At 34.7% G+C, this 23,615-nt stretch overlaps 1 long non-coding RNA gene across 1 annotated transcript in view; it reads left to right on the top strand.

Moving 5' to 3' along the window:
* The first annotated feature begins 223 nt into the window (after positions 1-223).
* LOC108583877 overlaps positions 224-23,615 on the top strand; it is a 321,421-nt gene continuing 298,029 nt past the window's right edge. Inside the window, exon 1 of the long non-coding RNA XR_001898697.1 lies at positions 224-260. This is a non-coding gene — a long non-coding RNA (uncharacterized LOC108583877). The remainder of the gene's footprint in view (positions 261-23,615) is intronic.

Here is a 23,615-nt window from a genome sequence, read left to right as displayed (position 1 = left end):
GCATTCATTAAGCTTAGTGATAACTGTGTGCAAAGTTATAATCAAAATTTGTGAAATTTAAAGTAAAAATTATCAATCTGTTTTAATCTATAGACTAGAGTTCATATGCAGTAGTGTGTGTAAGTTGATATGACCAATATCTTTTCTTTCCTTAGGTAGATCTATAGTGAGAAGCTGAACCATAACTGAAACACTGCTAAGGAAGCATGGGATGATGAGAGAAGACACATTCATCTTAGGATGAATTCATTAACCATAAGGTAGATTAAACACTCATCCTCATAGTAGTACCATAATAATATTTATAATTAAGACTCACTGTTCCCTAGACAGTGCTTGGCTGAGTTCCACACACATTTCCTACTTCAACTCTTCTTTATTTTCATTGGCAATGAACCCCAACCTAAACCACTTTTAATGTAACTTAATACCTTCAGTCAAGCCCCATAAATATATATATATATGAATTTTTTTTTGAGACAGAGTTTCTCTGTTGCCAAACTGGAGTGCAGTGGCACAATCTTGGCTCACTGCAACCTCCACCTCCCGGGTTCAAGCGATTCTCCTGCCTCAGCCTCCCGAGTAACTGGGACTACAGGCACGTACCACCAAGCCCAGCTAATTTTTTGTGTATTTTTAGTAGAGACGGGGTTTCACCATGTTGGCCAGGATGGTCTTGATCGCTTGACCTCATGACCTGCCCACCTCGGCCTCCCAAAGTGCTGGGATTACAGGCATGAGCCACCACGCCTGGCCATATATATGAAATATTTATATGAAATATAAATATATATAAGAAAAAATCTATATATATGAAAGCCTATCTACCCAAAGGGATCATATTCCAAAGATGGCAGCTGAAGTCCCTGAAAACATCTTTTTGATTATAACATAAGGATGATCTGATTTATTTATTAAATCTGATTATCTTATTTATTTATTTATTAATTATAAATAAATATACAGAGCTTGACCTAAGGTATTAAGTTATATCAACATATTAGATATATATATATAACATGTTTAATCAAAACCAAGAGCTATACTAATATTTGAAGTAGTTTTATATATCCCTGCTGTGATTCTTTCTGGGCTGATTTTAGGGTAACACTTATCTCCCTTATTTCTGAGGCTTTTCCCACAATAGGCAGCTTAGCATCGCAATTAAAATGTATCTTGAATATGATTGCATGTAAGACTTCATGACATGACTCATGTAGATTTGCTAACATACCTGGAGGTGAAGGATTCTCTTCCCTCAATCTGCCCTGTTTTAAGAAAGTAGAATTGGGGCCTATATGTAAAGTAGGATTAGAATCGATATCCGTTTTAAAAAACTTTTATTTTAGATACAGTAGTACATGTGTAGGTTTGTTACATGAGCATATTGTGTGATGCTGAAATTTGAGGTATGATTGAAGCCATCACGGAGGTAGTGAGCATAGTACCCAAAAGGTAGTTTTTCAACCCTTGTTCCTCTCCCTCCCTCCCTCATATTGTAGTCCCCAGTGTCTGTTGTTCCCATATTTGTGCCCAGGTGTACCCAGGGTGTACTCAGTGTTTAGCTCCCACTTGAAAGTGAGAACATGCGATATTTGGTTTTCTGTGCCTGCGTTAGTTCGCTCAGGATAATAGCCTCCAGTTGCGTCCATGTTGCTGCAAAGGACATTATTTTGTTCTTTTTATGGTAAAAAGAACATGCATAGTGTTCCATGATGTATATATACCATTTTTAAAATCCAATCCACCTTCGATGGGCACTTAGGTTGATTCCATGTTTTGTTATTATGAATAGTGCTGCATTGAACATACAGGTGCATGTGTCTTTTTGATGGAATGATTTATTTTCCTTTGGGTATATACCCAGTAATGGAATTGCTATGTTGACTGGTAGTTCAATTTTTAGTTCTTTGAGAAATCTCCAAACTGCATTCCACAGTGGCTGAACTAATTTACATTCCCACCAACAGTATATAAGTGTACCCTTTACTCTGCAGCCCTGCCAACATCTGTTATTTTTTTTCCTTTTTAATAATAGCCAAAGAATCAATGTCTTTAATGTTCTAGCATCTCTGATTTAAAATGAGAATGCAAATGGAGAGATTTTTATTTGTATTAAAATCATGAATATACCCTCCATTTTAAACCTGAATATATCTTTGAGTGCTAAAATTATGATTTTTTCTCCATAAATGATAGAGAAAGAAAAATATAAGGGGTTATTGAGTTCATATCTTTAAAAAATGCAATAAAGTTCTGATAATATTACAGAGGTTATACTTTTTTGCATGTAAAGGCAATCATATTTTAGTTGGTACTCGTGGACATGAATTGAAAGAATAAATTGAAATGGATATAATACTTTCATCTATTATTCAGCAAGCTATCAAATGAGGTGTTATGACTTACAGTGAGCAACTTCAACCTATCATTTTTGCCAATCTAAAAATCTGAGTAAATGTCAAGCAAGTACAATGTGAATGTGCTTTCCAGAAATGCTCTAAATAAGTAGAAATTGCTGTTTCTGTAGTTTTTCTGATACAAGCTGTGCTCTTTTTTTTGAGACATCAAGTTATTAGAACTGTGATGAACACTGGGTACCTCAAAGTGAAAAATGACTGAATTTCCACTCAGCAGCTTACCTCATGATCTAGTTCCTCTTTCTACTCACCCTCTTTTCATTATGCTCTAGTTATATTGACCATCTTTAGATTTCTTCCACATTCCTTAAATGCTAAGACATGTTGCCTTTTTCAGCCTTCACATTCATGCTTCCCCAGACTGGATAGCTGCACTCACATCTTTGTATGACTGCAGTCTCTGAAAGATTAATAGGGCTAGAAGATCTGCTTCTAATGTGGCTTGCTCATGTGACTGCCAACTTGGTGCTGGCTGTTAGCAGGGGAACTTATTTTCCCTCCACAGAGCTGCTTGAATGTTCTCACAATATGGAAGCTGGCTTCTCCAAGAATGAGCTATCCAAGAGAAAGACAGCCAGATATATTTATGCTTTATATAACCTAGCATTGGAAGTCACATAGTATCACTTCCACTACATGCTGTATTTTAGAAGTGATCACTGAAGACTACTCCACATTAAGGAGGAGGGGAATTAGATTCTACTTTTTGAAGGGAAGAGTCAAAGAATTTGTATTTTAAAACTACCACACTAAGACTCCTGATTTTCTTGAATCTAAACAGTTACTCCTCACTTAACAGATATTGTATTGCTCATAAAATTAGTACAATGACAATAGTAGTATCTAATATTTATTTGAATATTATCTTCTTTCAACATGTGACCTTTTTATACTCCCTTGAAATTTCAAATTTAACTTTATTGTGTCTACTGTTTCAAGTCTTATGAAATATGTTTTTCTCCAATTTTATAATGCAAATATATAGAAAATCATAATTCACTCACAAATTGATCTACAGCAAGCAATGTGGGACACATAGATTCTGTTATATCCTATATAATAATATCTATAAAATGTATGTGAATTTTAGATCATTTTAAAAATTGATTAGCAAATGATGGTAGACTGTATTATGTACAAAGATTTGTGTGCCTACATTTCATTTTATCCAATTAATTAAAGTAGAAATTATTTTATTCTAGGACCTACTTCAATTTCCAAAGGATTGTATAAAACTGTAAAAAGAGAGAAATGCCATAGCATATAAGAAATGTATATGTTCTTTCTGGATTTAAATAATGTAATATAATAAGGGTGATTCAAACTAAGGTTTTAAATGAATTGGTTGAATGTTACTGCACTTATTATAAATTCTTAATCTTTGAAACAACTAATTTGATAAGCAATTTTTTACAAAAATAGAAGGTAAAGCTTACTCATAACTGGCATTTTATGCATCTTATGTTGAAGTCATAAACAGAAGAGAGTTTACCAGTGTCCCTAAATACCCTATAGTTAATCAAGTCTTAAAACAAAATAGCAGAATGCATTTTTCAAGCACACAAATGTACAAAACTCTAGAAATTAAAGGCCTTATCATCATCCCATCATCCACTATACTTAAAATATGCATACTATGGACTGATATCTTTCCTGGAGATATATTCAATTATAGGCAAGAAAGGAATGTTTAAAATTACTAAAACTATTTCTGTGCTTCAGCTAGAAAAAGTCAGTTATATCACCAGCTGGAATCTAAACACAATGCATAGCCTAGCATTGAGTGGAATTAGTGTCTGAAAAATTGTCTTTTGATAATAGTTGTTAATTATAACCATCTTATTAACCAAATCTTGTAGTGTTGTTTTAATTTTTTCTTCTTGCTGTGATTTTCTTTCATAATTGTGCAAGGTGATTATTTTCAAATTGGATTATTTTTAATACACCAAGTAAATCTGCTTTGTCTCTCTCTGGGCAGCAGCATGTTACTTTTGAAAAAAGACAGGTTTTAGAGTCAATTAGAACTGTATTTGAATTCTAGGTCTGCCCCTCATTTGCTTGTGACCTTGGAAGTTACTGATCTTTTCTTGGTTTCAGTCTTCTCATATTTAAAACATGGGGTTAACACCCAATATGCAGTGCCATTTTAATGATTTAATTAGACAGCATGTATATTTGACACATAACAGATGTTCAATAAATGTAAGTTATTCACCCTTGCCCAAAATACTCTGTTATCTTGGTGCCATTTTCTTTTTAACAAAAAAAAAATTATATGTGACTATAACCTGTGGTCTGATCTTGAGAAAATTGTGAAAAAACAGAAACGGACCTCTGTTTTCTTCTGAATCTACTTTAGGAAATCCTGTTCCTTTTTTGCCATCACCTGGTAGAATCTAGCACTCACTAGCTGTGAACTTGAATAAATTACTTAACCTTCTTGTGTTTCAGTTTACTTATCTATAAATTGGATACAGTAATAGTGCCTGCATCATTAGATTGCTATGAAAATCAGTTGCATTAGTTCAAATAAATGCTGTAAAATAATAAACAATTAATTTATATTAGCTACCAATATTATTTGTAAAGTTTGTATAGTTCTTTTTCCTAATGCTCAAGAACCACCTCCAACCCCCTACAACCTGACTTGAATCTAAATTTCAAATTTTCATATATTCCCATCACTACCAACATCCTATATAATTCTACTAAATTCCAGGCAGATGGTACACTATAATTTCAGGAGGTTCCCACAGCTCTTGAAGTCCATTCTTAGATCCCTTAACTTATTTACAAAAATTTCTAACTTGAGTGTTATGCAAAGGAATATATAACATTTTAAGTGCAGAAGTATAACACAGCTCCAAATACATAGCCTAACATTTGATGTTTTTATAAAATGATTTATATTTATTTAGACATCTTTAATATGTGCTTATTTCTACATCTCCCAAGCCTAGTCTCTTAAACTTCCATGGATTCCCTTTTCTGGCTTTTTCTTCTGAGTTCATAGCATATATTTTACTACAAAGACATTCTAATGTATGTGTCCTCATTTTGCTGTTTATAGCTCAGATGAAAATTTTCATTATGTCGAACATGATGATTATTCCACTGGCTTTTTAAAAAAGCACTCATTTTCCTCCCTTCAAAGACATGCAAAACAGAAATCTTTCATAATTCTATTTACATAATGGGGTCCTATTGTGTGAGTCAGCATTAGCAAGACACATTTTTCAGTGAACCATTATTTCCTTCTTTAACTAAAGGTAGCAAGTCCTTTTTTTATTGATAGATCCAAATTTCATCTCCCTGGTTATTGATTAAGAATGAATCATTGGAAACTTGTCACAATTCAAACAGACAAAGAACGTAAATAATGGGTCTGCAAAATAAACTCTGACGAGAAGGGAAGGAGAATGGAAATAGCATCAGAGCAGTAGACCTTTTCATTTTAAAATATTAGTTTACTTCAGAACTGTACATACTGTCTGGGATGATGAGTAAGCAAGAACATCAATAAATGGGAAAGTCAAACCCTCATCATTTGTTTTATAAAATTTTTTAAAAATATATAATGTGAGTCTTCAATTTTATAAATTATGGTCTGGGAAATGCTTAAAACAGCATTTTTCATCTAGCAATAGTAGAGTCCCAAAAATGTACCAGTTATATACATTTTGCCCTTTCTTCATTGCTATAGAAATGGAAAGGGAACTAGAACTTGATCTTTTCCTGAAAAATTAAGTGGATAGGTTCTGGTGAGGTGGAAAAATGATTCAAGTGCTTGTTTTCAGTTTGAGTTTTCTGTGATTAAAAGATACACAAATGGCTAATAGGTATGTGAAAAGGTGCTCAACATCATTAAATATCAGAAAAATGCTAATGAAAACCACGATGAGATATCACTTTACACCCATTAAGATGGCTATTATCAAAATGACAAGAGAAAACAAATGTTGGTGAGGGTGTGGAGAAAAAGGAACTGCTGGTGGGAATGTAAATTGGTACAGCCATTATGAAAAACAGTATAGAAGTTCCTCAGAAAATTAAAAATAGAAATATCTTTTATTCATACCCTTGACAACACTTACTATCCCTTGTGTTTTTGATAATTGCCACCTAACAAGTGTGAGGTGATATCTTATTGTAGTTGTGATTTGTGTTACCTTGATAATTAGTGATGTTGTGCACCTTTTCCCATACTTATTGGCCATTTCTATATCTTCTTCTTTTATTATTTGAGTATTTTTAAGAATTAATAAAATGATTGGTATCGTATTTCATTCTTAATGCCAGCTCTGACTTCAGTAGTGGTAGAAAACATATTTAATTAATGAAAGAGCAAGAAATGAAATCTGTTTAATATTATGCTAAACTAGAAACTGTTAATATTATATTTTATTTGAATTTATATTTCTTTTTTTTATTTTTTATTTATTTTTTATTATTATTATACTTTAAGTTCTAGGGTACATGTGCATAACATGCAGGTTTGTTACATATGTATACTTGTGCCATGTTGCTGTGCTGCACCCATCAACTCGTCAGCACCCAACTACTCGTCATTTACATCAGGTATAACTCCCAATGCAATCCCTCCCCCCTCCCCCCTCCCCATAATAGGCCCCAGTGTGTGATGTCCCCCTTCCCGAGTCCAAGTGATCTCATTGTTCAGTTCCCACCTATGAGTGAGAACATGCGGTGTTTGGTTTTCTGTTCTTGTGATAGTTTGCTAAGAATGATGGTTTCCAGCTGCATCCATGTCCCTACAAAGGACACAAACTCATCCTTTTTTATGGCTGCATAGTATTCCATGGTGTATATGTGCCACATTTTCTTAATCCAGTCTGTCACTGATGGACATTTGGGTTGATTCCAAGTCTTTGCTATTGTGAATAGTGCCGCAATGAACATACGTGTGCATGTGTCCTTATAGCAGCATGATTTATAATCCTTTGGGTATATCCCCAGTAATGGGATGGCTGGGTCATATGGTACATCTAGTTCTAGATCCTTGAGGCATCGCCATACTGTTTTCCATAATGGTTGAACTAGTTTACAATCCCACCAACAGTGTAAAAGTGTTCCTATTTCTCCACATCCTCTCCAGCACCTGTTGTTTCCTGACTTTTTAATGATTGCCATTCTAACTGGTGTGAGATGGTATCTCATTGTGGTTTTGATTTGCATTTCTCTGATGGCCAGTGATGATGAGCATTTTTTCATGTGTCTGTTGGCTGTATGAATGTCTTCTTTGGAGAAATGTCTGTTCATATCCTTTGCCCACTTTTTGATGGGGTTGTTTGTTTTTTTCTTGTAAAACCACACATCTACAGCCATCTGATCTTTGACAAACCTGAGAGAAACAAGAAATGGGGAAAGGATTCCCTATTTAATAAATGGTGCTGGGAAAATTGGCTAGCCATAAGTAGAAAGCTGAAACTGGATCCTTTCCTTACTCCTTATACGAAAATTAATTCAAGATGGATTAGAGACTTAAATGTTAGACCTAATACCATAAAAACCCTAGAGGAAAACCTAGGTAGTACCATTCAGGACATAGGCATGGGCAAAGACTTCATGTCTAAAACACCAAAAGCAACGGCAGCAAAAGCCAAAATTGACAAATGGGATCTCATTAAACTAAAAAGCTTCTGCACAGCAAAAGAAACTACCATCAGAGTGAACAGGCAACCTACAGAATGGGAGAAAATTTTTGCAATCTACTCATCTGACAAAGGGTTAATATCCAGAACCTACAAAGAACTTGAATTTATATTTCTATGTACATATGGGTAGGTATGCATGAATGAATTTGAATTTATATTTACGTATGAATATATTTGTAAATATATACATTTAGATATAAATATATATGAGCATATATGCATCTACATATTTATATAACTGATGAGATAGAGAGTAGTTGATATATCATTTATCTTATTCTATTATTAGCTCATAGAAGATAGAGCTTCTGTCTTTTACTTCCTATGAAGAACTCTATATTTTCTAAAGTAATACTTTACATGGGTGTTAGCCCGATTTATGTAGATTGAACAAATTATAATGATCATAAGATTTTTAACTCAAAAATTTTTAATATCTACTTTACAATTAGCAACAAAATAAAGATGGAAGTGGTACTTTTTCCTACAGTTTTATATGTGTATTCTTTATTGATTTAAAAGACTCACTACATGCTTCCTATTCCTAAAATTGTGTAACGTTTCTTTTTTATCTTGCCTTAAATTATACTAATTTAAATGTGTTTGCACATTGAGACTTTTGGCTTCCCTCTTTACCTTGTGTCTTTTTGGCTAATTTTTTATTATTTTAGTAAATGTAAAATTGCTTTAACCCTCTCGCAGAACTTGTAATATGTTCAGGAAGAAAGTACAGTCACCATTTTTTATACAAGGTAACAGACATTTGGTAATGAAGTTCAGTATTTGGTGATAAAGCAAAACAAACGCAATCAATACACACCAAAATTTCTATACTCTTTCCCCTCAGTTTCACAGTCAATTGTTAGTATTCTAATTGGGAAAAACTTTTGGCTTTAATGAAATATAAATATATGTTCAATATGTCATTTATATACATGCAATTTTTCAGTGTTTTGGGTGATTAAAAGCCAATAATACTTAAGTGTTTTGACTATGGTTTTAAGCTTAGGAACAGAGGCAATTGCTCTTAAGGCCTAAGATGGCTGCTAGCCTGTGCCAGGAAGGTGATGTGCATGACTGGCATTCTGCAGGACAACAGATTTCATGCAACAGCACATATAAGTTTCTCTGTTACTACAATCAGGGCTGCTGTCAGTTGTCATGGCAGACTGCCAACTGGTGGAGTCAATGGTTGTATTTTATCATCGTAAGGAAAACTCATTCAGCAAGCTATAGAACATAACTACTGGCCTGTGACTTGTTTATTTTTTTAAATAAACATGTAGTCCAGGGAGGGAATCACCATTCTCTGCCTATTTACTTTTGAATCAAAGAAAAATAATCTTTAAGTTGCTGTGTATTTGAAAAGATAATATTGGGGAGCCATAAAAGCAGTTGTATCTAACTTGCCTAATATTTATGGCTTTGCTTCTTTAGGAAGCGACCAAGTTCTGTATTTTTGTGAGTTTCAAATTTTGAACATAAAATAGTGGAGAAATTTTGGTACTGAATTTTAAGGAGATATTGTGGTTAAATGAAGCAAAATACATAAAGGACCTTTAAGCATTCTACTTCCTGATCTTCAATGTCATCAGTTAGCTGTAGAGTTATGTTTCCTGAGTATACATAATGTATTGGATAGTTAAAACTATTGGACATCTCTGGAAAATGTTAAAGCCATAAAATTATTGTGTTGGCTTTGATTCAAGTGATGCCTAATACATATGCTGTACTTTGAAGGATACTAAATATACTTTATTCTAACTCTTAACCAGGTTAAACTTGAGCATATAAACTGAAGATTTGCCAAATTAAAAGTGAATATATAAAAAAGCACAGCATGTTAATTGATTCCTCTCTGGAAGAAAAAAAGTGATTTGAGTAGGATTCCCTTCTTTAATCACAACCTTGAGAACAGAGGTTTAGTCTTTTTGGCTTGGTGGCCAAATTTTAAGAGGTAATAAGCTGTCCTCAGAATCACCATAAATCTTTGTGGCAGTTTCATGATACTATACTGCAGTAGTTGAATCTGGTCCATTATTCAAATGAAGAATTCCAAACGAATTTAATGTTCTTTCTTTTACTCATGCTTCTTTCATTGATTCTGGCTTACAATTAGAGACAGAAGATTTAAGTTAGCAAATGTGCCAAAATACTGCATCATGTTGGCATGCAAGAAAGGACATGAGGAAAACAGAAATAGCCTGTGACATTTAGCCAGTAAATGTTGAAGGCATGAAACAGACTCAGGGAACAATAACCCAACAGTTCTTAATGGGTTAAATGAAAGTTTCTATGAAATACCAAACTGACACTTCTAACCTTTCACCAAAATGACATCCATTAATATGTTCTTTAGACATTTATTGAGTGCCAAATATGTGCCAGGTGTAACTAGTTCATCATCTCATACAATATGTACTTTGAATAAATTTCCAACAGAGATAACAGATTTACCTAACTGAGCTGTGCTCTCGTGCTGTCTTGCTGGCCTATCTTATAACCAAAACCATGTAGTTTGAAATAGGTAATCAGGGTGGAGGCCATGGAATGCAGTAAAAGTTGACAGCAAATTATTTACAGAATCTAATTTAGATTTACCAGTCCTGCTTTAATTCTGTGACCTCCCATTTTCTTAGCAACCTTATGTTTAACTATTATCTTTTTAATATAGCCTTACAATTTCTTCTGGATTCTTCCTATTAGCTAGTAAAATGGTTTTGTTTTACTGTCCTATGCCTGCTGACATGGTTTCCTTATCTATCATTCATATTTCAACAATTGTCTTGTCCCAACAATTTCAGTGAAATTACTCTGATTAATGTCAATTAAAATTCCCATTTGGATCAGTACAATTGTAACATTTCAGTTCTCATCTTAAATTTCACACCTCTGTTTTTTCCACTGTTTCCTGTTCCCCCTCTCCACTGTAGTATCCTCTCGGGGTCCCATCATTACATATTCATGGGGTACATGTGAGTGTTCATTACATGCATAGAATGTGCAATAATCACGCCAGGGTATTTGGGGTATGCATCACCTTGAGTATTTATTATTTCTATGAGTTGGTATTATTTCAAGTCCTCTCTTCTCATTACTTTGAGATACACAAAATGTTGTTACTAAGTATAGCCACCGTAGTCCGCTACAAAGCATTGTAACTTATTTCTAACTATGTTTGTATACATTATCCAACCTCTCTTCGTCCCCCTCCCCATCCTCACACCCTTCCCAGCCTCTGATATCTATGATTTTATTCTCTATGTCCATGAGATCAAGATTTTTTAGTTCCTATGTATGAGTGAGAACATATGGTATTTGTCTGGCTTATTTCACTTAACATATTGACCTCCTGTTTCATCCATGTTTCTACAAATCACATGATTTTATTCTCTTTTATGACCCAATAGTGTTCTGTTGTGTATATATACCACATTTGTTAAGTTTATTCCTCTATTGATGGCCATATAGGTTGATTCCCTATCTTTGCTATTATGAATAGTGCTGTGATAAACATGCATGTGCTGGCATCTCTTTGACATACTGATTTCTTTTACTTGGGATATATACCCAGTAGTGGGATTGCTGGGTCATTTGGTAGTTCTATTATTAGTTTTTTTGGGAAATCTCCATACTGTCTTCCATAATGGTTGTACTAATTTACATTCCCACCAACAATGTATAAGAGTTTCCTTTTCTCTGTGTCTTCACCAACATCTGTTATTTTTTGTCTTTTTAATAGTAGCCATTTCAGTTGGGGTGAGATGATATGTCATTGTAGTTTTAATTTGCATATTCTGATGGCTAGTGGTGTTGAGCATTTTCCATATACCTGTTGGCCATTTGTATGTCTTTTTTTGAGAAAGCTCTATTCAGGTCTTTTGCCCATTTTTTACTTGTGTCATCTGTTTTCTTTCTATTGAGTTATTTTTTTATATATTTTGGATATTAAACCCTTATCATATATATGGTTTGAAAATATTGTCTCCCATTCTGTAGGTTGTCCCTTCACTCTGTTGATAGTTTCCTTTACTGTGCAGAAACTTTTTAATTTGATGTAATCCCTTTTGTCTATTTCCATTTTTTTGCCCATGCTTCTGGGGTTATATTTTAAAAAAAAATCATTGCCCAGAACAATGTTATGGAGTTTGTTTTCTTGTTTTCTTCTATTAGTTTCATAGATTTGGTCTTAAGTTTAAATGTTTAATACCTATTGACTTGATTTTTGTATATGGAGTGAGATAAGGGTCTAATTTCATTCTTCTCCATGTGGATATCCAGTGTCCCAGCATCATTTATTACAGAGATTGTCCTTTCCTATTGCATTTTCTTGGCACCTTTGTTGAAAATCCACGTGTAAATGCATGGATTTATTTCTTGGCTCTCTATTCGGTTCCACTGGTATGTGTGTCTGTTTTTATGCCACTGCCACACTGTTTTGTTTACTATAGCTTTGTAGTATGATTTGAAATCATGTAGTATGATGCCTCCAGCTTTGTTCTTTTTCCCCAGGATATCTTTGGCTATCCAGGGTTTTTTGTGGTTCCATAATAATTTTAAGATTTTTTTTTTCTGTTTCTGGATTTTTTTGTTTTTGTTTTTGAGACAGCATCTCACTCCGTCACCCTGGCTGGAGTGCAGTGGCATGATCTCAGCTCACGGAAACCTCTGCTTCCCAGATTCAAGGGACTCTCCTGCCTTAGCCTCCTGAGTAGCTGGGATTACAAGCGTGTGCCACCACATCTGGCTAATTTTTTATATTTTTGGTAGAGATGGGGTTCCATCATGTTGGACCAAGCTGATCTCGAACTCCTGACCTCAAGTGATCTGCCCACCTCGGCCTCCCAAAGTGCTGAGATTACAGGCATGAACCACCATGCCTGGCTTTTTTTTTTTTTTTTTCTATTTCTGTGAAAAATGTCATTGGTATTGTAGTAGAGATTGCATTGAATCTGTATGTTCCTTTGGATAGTATGGACATTTCACGTCTGTGTTGGCAAGGGTTTAACATCTATGTTATGTGATACAATCATTGTAAAGTCTTCTGAACTTTCTCCAACAAAATGAAAGATCCCATTTCTCTCTTTAGAGTGAACTTTCATAATTCAAAAGGATGTTTCTAGTATCAAGAGAAAATGGATCTATTTTCTCATATATTATCAATTGTTTCAACTAATGGAATATTATAGTTTGTTTTATAATTGAGGTATTAATTTTATAGAAAATTTCCCCTGGAGTTCCCATTGGTTTATATTTGTACCATCTGCCTTTCAAGTTTTTATTAAATATTAAGCATATATCAAATAATATTTATAAAAATTACATATTTAATGTAAATTAAACTTCGTATTTCATTAAATGTGTATTTTCTTATGCCTTTAATATAAAATATGAGATACTTTGGAAATGTTAATATGTATGTATCATAATTAAAACTGTATATTGATAGTTACTAATTTATAATATTAAAACTAATGTTGAATATAAATATTAGTTTATAAACATTTAATATCTGTAAATTTGTTAACATATACTATTGTTATATATTAAGTAGTTCAATATATATTAAACACAATTTATAAGTTTTCAAGATTAGTGATAATGTGAACATCCATTTATTCATTCATATTTGAAAAAATAAAACATTACAATTAAATTTGTAATCTCTGTAGGGAAGTCCCTCCTACCATTTCCTTTTGTTTAGCTTCATAAGCAAGCACTAACATGAATTTAATATTTGTCATATCTCGCCTTTTTATAGAGGTTTAACATACATATTGAATTCCCAATACATACTATTTAAGTTTGCATGTTTGGAGTCTCTATATAAATTGAATCACAATTCTCTATGAATCCATAACATTTATTTTTTCTTCCTGTCATTTCTTTCAGCAAAATCATTTATGTTTTCATAATCTTTACATTCACATAATTTGTCTCTGATAACCTTAAGCCAAAGGATTAAAAATAATATTTAAATATAATTGCATTCATAATATACAAAATTTGATTTACTTGCTGTAAAATTAATTACATTTTTAAAATACAAAACTAAAATTGTCTTCACATGTTTTTAGAGAAGTATTTTATTATAGAAGTCAAAATTGTGTATCAAATTTAAAAAACATAATACAATTACTAATGGGTATCAAAGTATTAAATCAAAATTATTTAAATAATGCTGAATTTTTTAATTTTTTTCAAAAATTAAATTAAATAGTTTATACAAATAAAACTATTCACAGTTACAGAGTTTAGTGGTTTAATGTTCATGTGTTTGTCAAAAAAAGGATTGGGTGATGATTCATGCATGTTACATCTATACTAGTGGTTCTAAATTTGGGGTTGGGGGGCAGGGGTTGCTGCCAAGGGGACGTTTGGCAATGTCTGGATATATTACTTTTTGTTATTACAACTTGGGGGTGATGCTACTGGCATCTAATGAGTTCAAGCCAGGAATGCTGCTAAACATCCTACAATGCACAGGATAGCCCCTCTAAGCAAATAATTCTTTGACCTAAAATGTCAATAGAGTCAAGGTTGAGAAATCCTGACCGAGACCTACATATATTCCTGGCACATAACTGTCATCCAGGGATCATTTTTCACCATCATCTTCAACAGTCCCGCTGCCTGTTTTGTGTTTTGGATCTCCAGTTTACTTTGTCCCCAAGTTTTCCATTTTTTTTTTGTTATTTTTTTCTTGATTACTCATTATTTTTAATGGAGCACGTGTTCCACTGGGATGCTAAGAAAGAAGGAATGTTTTGTAAAAACTCTTCCAACTCAGTACCCAAGACACTATTTCCTATCTGTTGTTTATGGCTATCACCTGCTCATCCTGTACATCTCAGCTTAAGTGCATACTTTGTCTCTACGGATTTAGTAAGCTTACACTTGCTATGTGCTTTTATAGTGTTCAGTACCTTTCCTGGATAGCATTACATTATATATTTATCTATTTAATTGTTTTTTCAATATTTTTCTTCCCTGCTAGACCATAAACTTCATAATAGCAAGGCTCATCTCAGCTTTATTATCTGCAATGTCTATCACAGGGGCTGGCACATCATATTCAGTAGTTATTGCTCCACTGAATTAATGAGTAAATAATTTGGTGTAATAGTAATGGTACTAGAAGGCTTCCAAATAAAAAGTTGCAAGTTTTTAATAGCCAGTATTCTAATAGTACTTGATATTTATTTCAATGTGTTATTATCCTCTTGTAAAACTATAAATATGTCTTCATCTGGCATTCTTTAGATACTTGCCATTATTAACACAGTTTATGAATATTTTATATAATAATACAATTCCTTGAATTGACATTAGGCTTATAAAGGACATCCATATAAATATAAATTGATCAATTTGTTTGTTACAGGCTTACACACTGCTGGCTGGATTCTCCTGAAACAGAGTCAGAGTTTGAGGGGCAAGATGTTTATTAGAAATTAATACCTGTGAAAGGAAAGGGGAAAGCTGGGCGCAGTGGCTCATGCTTGTAATCCCAGCACTTTGGGAGGCTGAGGTGGGTGGATTACTTGATGTCAGGAGTTCGAGACCAGCTTGGTCAACATGGTGAAACTTCGTCTCTACTAAAAATACAAAAATTAGCCAGGCGTGGTGGCGCATGCCTGTAATCCCAGCTACTTGGGTAGCTGAGGCCGGAGAATCGCTTGAACCCAGGAGGTGGAGGCTGCAGTGAGCCAAGATCATGCCACTGCACTCCAGCTTGGGGAACAGAGTGAGACTGTCTAAAAAAAAAAAAAAGAAAGAAAAAAAGGGAAAGAAAAGCAAAGAAAAAAAAGAAAGAAAGAAAAGGGAGAAGGCAGGGCTGGACAGAAAGAGAAGCTATCTGTAAACGCTCGGCTGATAAAAGCATTGGCCAAACCAGCCAGGGCTTCTGGAACGAGATGCCCAACAGAATGTCCCACTCTGTCTGAAATGGCAGGGCCTTTATGCCCATGCCTGATTCAGTCACCAGATACAGGCTGCTCTGAGAAGAGAATGGTCCTCTGACAAGGCAGCTCCCAGCAGCTGAGGCTGACCCTGAAGGAGCTGCCAGATGGAGGCAGCCTGCTGACCACACTCCCCACAGCTGGAGAGCAAGACCTTCCTATGCTTATCATGTAAGTTCAACATTCTGAGTACTTGTGAGTTTTGACTCATTTTGTCCACAAAGCAACCGTATTCAACTATTCAACAAGAACCACTAGTAAGTAGCAGAGTTGAGATTCACACCCTGTAAGTGTGGCCTCAGAGTTCACACTCTTCACCACTCTGCTATTCTGTCTCCCTCCACTGTTCAGTAGAGAACTTCATGCACAATATGAACAAATTGACTGCCTTTCTCTCTCTCTGTCTCTCGTTCTCTCTTTGTCTCTAATACATATATACATGAGAGAATGTGCAGTTTGAGCTTGTATGGTAAACTAAAATTATGTTAATCCTCAAAAGTATCATTTTTATCTTTGCCTAGATCCGTTTTCTTTGATTGACCATGCAATCAACTTGTTCTCTTACTCAAGTGGTCTCCTCTATTCCAAGCCAGTCTATTCTAACCTGGTTACTTCCTGGCTTTTGAGCCAATCTGTTAAAGCAGAAATTTCCTCCACTTACAAATCCTCAATGCCCCAGAGTTTCTTGGAGTCTCAAGGGAGTGTCTCACATGTTCTCATAAAAATGTTTGCTGTTCTACTGTATAGTGCCCACGATATATTTCTGCTCTCTTTTGTCCTTCTGTCCTGTACCATATATCAGTGTATACATGAGGAATGGCCATGTCTGTCAAGTATCTTAGCCTCCAAAAATGCACTAGTGTTGTGCTTTCAGCTTCAAATGAAGAGACAGGAGAGTGGGTAATACTTAGAATTGCCCCTCTCCCCTGACAACTATAAAGTTGTTACTGGATCAAGTGACTTGTCTGGTTCTCTCCTCCCTCAAGCTGAGTTCTCTTTTAGAGTCCAGTCCCAGATCCTAATCCACATAGCTATCTGTTGTTCCATGCATACCAGTATCTTAACATTGGTGGCTATAGTAATGTTCAAACTATATGTTTTAGGCTACATTTCCTGGAAATTAATTCTGAGATGGAGTTTTGCTGGCAGGATATTGACTGGTGATTGCCCTCAGGGTCAAAATCTGTGATAGAGTGAGCATAGCCTCAAGAAGCAGAGGGATAAGTTAAACTGCAGTAAAGAGAAGTCTCGTCACCCTTGGAGGGCTGGGGAGCTGGAAGGGCTCTTCAGTGTTTAGTGTTTTCAGCTAAAAGATGCAAGTGACTGGGTCTTTTACCCCTGAATAGATCAGTCATTGGATGCTCTGTCTATAACCTTAGGTGACGCATTTCCCCTTTGGCTGAGGACGAATCCTGGGGGGAGTCTCTGCTATAAGCTGTCATCAGGTAATAGTCCCAATAGCATGGGGAATGATTGCCTTAGTCCTGACTCAGTCTTGCAGGGGGCATCTGAGTGGCACCTCACAACATGGCCTTAAAATATTCGCTATTGTATTTCTTTGGTTCTGGATATTTTTTTCTCTTTGCTCCTAGACACACACACACACACACATACACACACACACACACACACGCACACACACACACACGCACGCACGCGCGCACGATGCTTTTGCTATTAGGATGCTAATGCCCTTTTACTCTGCCTGTCCTGAGTATGGTGTTTTTCATTTGCAAAGTTTACAAAACATTGTGGCTGCAGGCAAATAAAAATATTATTTTCTGAGATGAGTGTCATCTGGAAGACATGTGTAACTCACATGTGCTTTTCCTGCATGATGGATTCCTTTCTTTCAATAGAGCTGGGACAGGATGCTTAATAGCCAAAGGCTGCCTCACTGAAGCCACTGAATGTGAGAAACACAACTCCCAAAAGAGAGTTCTAAATAAGCTTTTTTTGGTGAGTATTTCCAAGAATAATCATCTACTCCCCATTGTCCTATTTTTGCCCTTTGTCTCTCATTCTGTTCCTCAGTGCTGTAGATCTCTGACAAGTGTTAGGGCAATGAAGAAATCAAACACATAGACTTTAAGAAGGTAACAGCTTATGCACCTCTTCTAAATATTTGCATATGAAAACATGAAACCCTTTGGTGAATTTTGGGGCTGTGAGGCAACAATGAATGAAGGCTTTCTTTCTTTTTTTTTTTTTTTTTTAAGTTTTTTTTTTGTTTTTTTTTTTTAATACTTTAAGTTCTAGGATACATGTGCATAACGTGCAGGTTTGTTACATATGTATACTTGTGCCATTTACATCAGGTATAACTCCCAATGCAATCCTTCCCCCCTCCCCCCTCCCCATGATAGGCCCCGGTGTGTGATGTTCCCCTTCCCGAGTCCAAGTGATCTCATTGTTCAGTTCCCACCTATGAGTGAGAACATGCGGTGTTTGGTTTTCTGTTCTTGTGATAGTTTGCTAAGAATGATGGTTTCCAGCTGCATCCATGTCCCTACAAAGGCCACAAACTCATCCTTTTTTATGGCTGCATAGTATTCCATGGTGTATATGTGCCACATTTTCTTAATCCAGTCTGTCACTGATGGACATTTGGGTTGATTCCAAGTCTTTGCTGAATGAAGGCTTTCTATACATTAGATTGTAAGGAGGACGCCATTCCCAATGCCCCTTAAAAGACACAATTTAGGTAAATTCTGATTCCCATACATGATTGACCTGCTAACTTTGTAAAATTTTTTTTATTTTTAACTTTTGTGGGTACATATTACGTCTATGTACTTATGGGGTACATGAGATATTTTGGTATGGGCGTACAATGCATAATAATCACATCCTAGAAAATGCAATATCCATTCCCTCCAGCATTTGTCCTTTGAGTTACAAAAAATCCAATTATACTCTTTTAATTATTTTTGAATGTGCAATTAAATTATTATTGACTGTAGTTCCCCTGTTGTGCTGTCAAATACTAGGCCTTATTCATTCTTTTTATTTTTTTTGTACCCATTAACCATCCCACCTTCCCTGCCCTGTACCCCCACTGCCATTCCCAGCCTATGGTAACCATCCTTCTGCTTTCTATTTCCCTGAGTTCAATTGTTTTGATTTTTAGATCCCATAAATAAGTGAGAATGTGTGATGTTTGTCTTTCTGTGCCGGCCTTATTTCACTTAACATAAGGACCTCCAATTCCATCCATGTTGTTGCAAATGAAAAGATCTCATTATTTGTTATGGCTGAATAGTACTCCATTGTTTATAATTACCACATTTTCTTTATCCATTTATCTGTCGGTGGACACTCAGGTTAATTCCAGATCTTGGCTATTGTGAACAGTGCTGCAACAAACATAGAGTGCAGACCTCATTTTGATGTACTAATTTCCTTTTTTTGGGTATATACCCAGCAGTGGGATGGCTTGGTCATATACTAGCTCTATTTTTGTTTTTCTGAGGATCCTCCTAACTGTTCTTCATTGTGGTCATATTGATTTACATTCCCACAAACAGTATACAAGTGTTCTTTTTTCTCCACATCCTCGCCAGCATTTTTTATTACCTGTCCTTTGGATAAAAGCCATTTTAACTGGGATGAGATGATTCCTCATTATAGCTTTGATTTGCATTTCTCTGATGATCAGTGATGTTGGGCACCTTTTCGTATGCCTGTTTGCCATCTGCATGTCTTCTTTTGAGGAATGTCTATTCAAATTGTTTACCTATTTTTGATTGGATTAATAGAATTTTTTCTATAAAGTTATTTGAGCTCTGTATATATTCTTGTTATTAATCCTTCATCAGATGGATAGTTTACAAATATTTTCTTACATTCTGTGGGTTATCTCTTCACTTTGTTGATTGTTTCCTTGGCTGTGTAAAGCTTTTTAACTTGATATGATCCCATTTGTCCATTTTGCTTTGGTTGCCTGTGCTCTTGTGATATTACTCAAGAAATTTTTGCCCAGACCAAAGTCTTGGAGAGCTTCCTTGATGTTTTCATGTAGTAGTTTCATAGTTTTGGGTTATATATTAAGTATTTAATCCATTTTTATCTGAATTTTGTATATGGTGAGAGATAGGGGTCTAGTTTTATTCCTCTACATCTGGATATCTAGTTTTCCCAGCAACATTTATTGGAGAGACTATCTTTTCCCCCAGTGTATGTTCTTGGTACCTTTGTCAAAAATGAGTTCACTGTAGGCATGTGGATTTGTTTATACATTCTCTATTCTGTTCCACTGGTCTGTGCCTATTTTTATGAGTGTACCATGCTGTTTTGCTGTAGTATAAGTTGAACTCAGGTAATGTGATTCCTCCAGTTTTTCTTTTCCTCAGGATAGCTTTGGCTATTCTGGGCCTTTTGTGACTCCATAGAAATCTTAGGATTGTTTTTTCTATTTCTGTGAAAAATGTCATTGGTATTTTGATAGGGATTGCATTGAATCTATAGATTGCTTTGTATAGTATGGACATTTTAACAATATTGATTCTTCTAATTTATGAATGTTGAATATATTTCCTTGTTTTGGTTCCTCTTCAGTTGCTTTCATCGTATTTTATAGTTTTCATCACAGGGATGTTTCACTTTGGTTGCATTAATTCCTAGGTATTTAAATTTATTTGTGGCTATTGTAAATGGGATAACTTTTTATTTTTTTCGCATCATTCACTGTTAGCATATATCAACCCTACTAATTTTTGTATGTTGATTTTGCATCCTGCAAGTTTACTGAATTTGTTTATTAATTCTAATAGTTTTCTTGTGGAATATTTAGGCTTTTCCAAATATAAGAGCATATCATCTGCAAACAAGGATAATTTTACTTCTTCCTTTCCAATTTGGATGCCCTTTATATCTTTCTCTTGTCAGATTGCTCTAGCTAAGACTTCTCATACCAGGTTAAATAACAGTGGTGAAAGTGGGCATCCTTCTCATGCTCCAGATCTTAGAGTAAAGGATTTAAGTTTTCCCCCACTCAGTATGATACTAGCTTTTAGTCTGTCATACATGCCTTTTATTATGTTGAGATATGTTCCTTATATACCCAGGTTTTTGAGGGTTTTGTCGTGAAGGGATGTTGAATTTTATTAAATGCTTTTGCAGCATCAATTGAAATGATCATATGGTTTTTGTCCTTCATTCTGTTGATACAATGCATCACAATGATTTATTTGTATATTTTGAACCATTCTTGCATCCCAGAGATAAATCCCACTTGGATATGATAAATTGTCTTTTAATGGATTGTTGAATTCGATTTGCTACTATTTTGTTGAGGATTTTTGCATAAATATTTATTAGAAATATTAGCCTGTAGTTTTCTCTTTTTTTGATGTGTCTTTGTCTGGTTTTAATATCCAGGTAATACTGGGCTCATAGAATGAATTTGGAAGTATTCCCTCCTCCTCTGTTATTAAGAACAATTTGAGTAGGATTGGTATTAGTTCTTAAATTCAGCAGTGAAGATATCAGGTCCTGGGCTTTTCTTTACTGGAAGACTTCTATTACAGCTTTGGTCTCTTTACTTGTTATCGGTCCATTAATGTTTTGGATTTCTTCACAGTTCAGTCTTGGTAGGTTATATGTATCTAGGAATTTATTCATTTCTTCTAGATTTTCCAATTTATTGGCATGTAGTTGCTTATAATTTCCACAAATGATCCTTTGACTTTCTGCAATATCAGTTGTAATGTCTTATTTTTCATCTCTGATGAAAGAAATTGAAGTCAATACAAAAAAGGAAAGATATTCTATGTTCATGGATTGAAACAATCAATATTGTAAAAATGTCTATACTATCCAAAGCAACCAACAGAATCAATGCAATTCCTATCAATATACCAATGATATTCTTCACAGAAATAGAAAAAATATATAAAATTTATTTGGAACCACAAAAGACCCAGAATAGCGAAAGCTATCCTGAGCAAAAAGAACAAAATTGGAAGCATTGCATTACCTGACTTTAAATTATACTATAAAGCTCTAGTAAACAAAACAGCATGCTACTGACATAAAAACAGACATATGGACCAGTGGAACAGAATAGAGAACCCAGAAGTAACCCATGCATTTAGTCAACTCATCTTTGACAAATGCACCCAGAACATACACTGGAGAAAGGACAGTCTCTTCAATAAATGGTATTGGCAAAACTGGATATCCATATACAGAAGAATAAAATTAGACCTCTATCTCTCACTATATACAAAAATCAAATAAAAATGGATTAAAAACTTATATCTAAAACCTGAAACTATGAAACTACTGGAAGAAAACTTTGGGAAAACACTCCAGCACATTGATGTGGTAACAATTCTTAAGTAAGATCTCAAAAGGATAGGCAACAAAAGCAAAAATGGACAAATGGGGCCACATCAGCCTACAGAGTTTCTGCACACCAAGGGAAGCAATAAACAGAGTGAAGAGGCAATCTACAAAATAGAAGAAAAAGTTGCAAAGTATCAAACTGACAAGAGATTAATAACCAGAATATATAAGGAACTGAAACAACTTAGTAGCAAAAAAGAAATAATCCAATTAAAAATGGGCAGAAACTCTGAATACACATTACTCAAAAGAAGACATACAAATGGACATTAAGTGTATGAAAAAAGGCTCAACATCACTAATCATCAGGGAAATGCAAGTCAAAACTACAATGAGATATCATCTCACTCCAGTTAGAAAGGCAATAACAGATGCTGGTGATGATGTGGAGAGATGGGAGCCCTTGTACACTGTTGGTGGGAATGTATATTAGTATAGCCACTATGGAAAACAGAATGGAGATTCCTCTAAAAACTAAAAAGAGAACTACCATATGATCCAAGAATCCCATTGAGTATATAACCAAAGGAAAATAAAGTCAGTGTATCTAAGAGATATCTGCACTCCCATGTTTGTTGCAGCATTATTCACAATAGCCAAGATATGGAATCAACCTAAATCAATCAATGAATGATTGGATAAAGAAGATGTGGTAAAGAAGACATATGCACAATGGAATAATATTCAGTTATATAAAAGAAGGAAATACTGTCATTTGCAACAATACGGATAGAACCGGAGTACATAATGTTAAGTGAAATAAGCCAAGCACAGAAAGATAATGTCACATGTTCTCACTCATATGTGGAAGCTAAAACAACTGAACTCCTGGAGATAGAAAGTAGAATGATGGCTACTAGAGGCTAGAAAGAGGGGAGGGTGGTGCGTGGGAATAAAGAGAGAATGATATATTGGTACAAAAATATAATTAGAAGGAATAAGATCTAGTGTTTGGTAGCACAATAGGGTGATGATATTTAACAATAATTTGTTGTGTATTTTAAAACAACTGCAGAAGTAGATTTGAAATGTTCAACAAATAAAGTAATGATAAATTTTTGAGGTGATGGATATCCCAACAAACCAGATTTGATTGTCGCACTATATTCTTATATTAAAATATCACACATATCCCATAAATATGTGTAACTATTATGTATCCATAAAAATTAAAAGAAAAAAATAAAAATTCAAAAAAGAACCTACTGTCATCT

This window comes from Papio anubis, chromosome X, assembly GCF_008728515.1.
Source record: "Papio anubis isolate 15944 chromosome X, Panubis1.0, whole genome shotgun sequence".
NCBI classification, from domain to species: Eukaryota; Metazoa; Chordata; class Mammalia; order Primates; family Cercopithecidae; genus Papio; species Papio anubis.
The sequence above is the reverse complement of the archived record's forward strand: the minus strand, read 5'-3'. Positions and strand labels throughout refer to the sequence as shown.